The sequence below is a fragment of the Megascapheus bottae genome, chromosome 3 (genome assembly GCF_031878675.1).
Source record: "Megascapheus bottae isolate mThoBot1 chromosome 3, mThoBot2.hap1, whole genome shotgun sequence".
Classification (NCBI taxonomy): Eukaryota; Metazoa; Chordata; class Mammalia; order Rodentia; family Geomyidae; genus Megascapheus; species Megascapheus bottae.
In genome coordinates this window covers 18059253-18061314 of record NC_143511.1, presented here as the reverse complement: position 1 = coordinate 18061314, position 2062 = coordinate 18059253, and the positions used below count along the sequence as shown (strand labels likewise).

Here is a 2062-nt window from a genome sequence, read left to right as displayed (position 1 = left end):
AAGTCACACAGAAAAACAAGCCTCAGTCCTTATGAGAAATCAGCCTTTTTCAAAGACAATATTGTATCGGATACATCATCTACTAGCCAAGTTCAGACGCCATTTGTCTGGAGAAAAAAATCAAATTTCCCCTTGAAAAAGTGAAAGGATCACCAAGACATTTCCACCCCCTGAAATGATTACAATTCCCTAGATATGAGAAAAATAATTCTGGTTTAGTGAACACACACACACACACACACACACACACACACACACACACACACACTTGTTTGTTTGTTGTTACTGGTCCCGGAGCTTGAACTCAGGGCATGGGTGATGTCCTGGAGTTTTTGTTTTTTGTTTTTGGTTTTTTCAAGGCTAGCTCTTTACCACTTGAACCACTTCTCTACCTCCAGCTTTTTTTTTGGGGGGGGGGGTCAGGTAGAGATAAGAATCTCCTGGACTTTCTTGTCCAGGCTGGCTTCCAACCACAGTCCTCAGATCCCAGTCTTCTGAGTAGGTAAGATCACAGCATGAGTCACCAGCACTAGATAACATTTTTATATTTCAGTGATGTAAGCCTTCTAGCCATTCTTAGGGCTCTGTCATATGAGCCCTGGGGTTTTTGTTGGTAGTGTTGTTTGTTGTTTCAGATGAAAAGACATTGTTTGGGAAGTGAACAGATTTCCTCAAGTGCTTCCAGCTGCAGGGGAGAGGGTTTAAATTCAGGCTGGTTCACACAGTTTCTGTGAGCAAGAGACCCCTAAGAAAAGGACCTTCATTTATGCATCTTTGGGCCATGTCATAATCTAAGTCTCAGTCTCTCCTTCCTCCTCAGTGAACAGAAAGCCTGGCCAGGGATTCTGGGCCAGCTCTATCAGAAGGCAGTCAGCAGGCTGGGCCCTGGACCTCATGCTGCCTTCTGTGCCTGCAATGGCTGTTTCAGTGTGTCAGGGGGTCCTGGGCCATTATCACCAGGGGCATTCAGTGCTCTACAGGTCTATGGAGCCAGCATTGTCTCCTGGACAAGGAACTATTGTTAGCTAGAAATAGAGAATGTTTCTTACTGAGGAGTTAGACTCAAATAAGGATCTACAGTTCAACAATGCCTCCTTGTATCATGGGTATGCTTCCCCCGCCCCCCAGGCTTAAGTGATTTTTTTTTTCTTTTCAGATTCACATTACCACTCCTAACAACTGTCTTTCTTACCATAGTTCTTAAGAATTTTTGGTATGTGACTGTGTGCCATGCACTCAGGAAAAACATTGCCTGACACTAGAATATTAAGGCTCTGTGTGATTCTGAGCAGGTGCCAGGATCTCCATGGCAGCCTGGCAAAGGGGCAGAAGGGACTGGAGTGGGAAGATGTAGGCTGGTGGGTGGGAGCTAGCCTCGGTGGAGAGTTCCTTTACCCATAATGCAAAGCCACTTTAGAGATGCCATTTCCCTTGATCCCTACAATCAGCCAGCCACAATCTGCATCTTACAAATGAGGACCAGAATTAGGAAGGTGGAGCAAGATACCCGGCTCTCCACACCTGCTCTCCATCCTCTTCACCCGCCTGCCATCTTTCTGCATCCCCACTCTGCCACTGCTTTCAAATATTCAGTGTTCCCACCGGTTAAAATGATCCAAAATGGTGTTTTGTGCCCTTTTTAACACAGGACACATTCCAAATAGCTACTCAATAAAAAGCCACCTTTTCTCTCCTCTTTCTTCCAGTATCATTCATCTGTCCCTGCTTTTGAATTTCTTCTTGTTTTGATCTCTTCTTGTTTCAGTTCCTGTTTTCTTTGCCATCTCCAACATGTTTTCCCCCCTGCAAAATAAACAAAACAAACCTAAGCATCTCACTCCTGATAGAAATGTAGATTTTATAAGATCCTCCAGGACCAAGCCAACAACTGTGGAATATCCATGTAAAGAGAAGAGTGAGGTTTTATCTGATTTTAAAAAGCTGCATGGATATGAAGCTATCCATGTTTTGAGGTGAAAGACAAAGTTCATAAAGATATCAGCTTTCTAAAGTATCCCACAAATTCAACGTAATCTCAATTTAAAAAATTATAACAAGAAAT

At 43.5% G+C, this 2062-nt stretch overlaps 1 long non-coding RNA gene across 1 annotated transcript; it reads right to left on the bottom strand.

Annotated features, from left to right (window-relative positions):
* Positions 1-528: 528 nt before the first annotated feature.
* On the bottom strand, positions 529-1800 carry LOC150065015 (uncharacterized). Its single transcript, XR_016534892.1, has 2 exons — positions 1684-1800; positions 529-685 (listed from the first exon to the last, which is right to left on the bottom strand). It is a non-coding gene; the product is annotated as an uncharacterized LOC150065015 (long non-coding RNA).
* Positions 1801-2062: the final 262 nt, after the last annotated feature.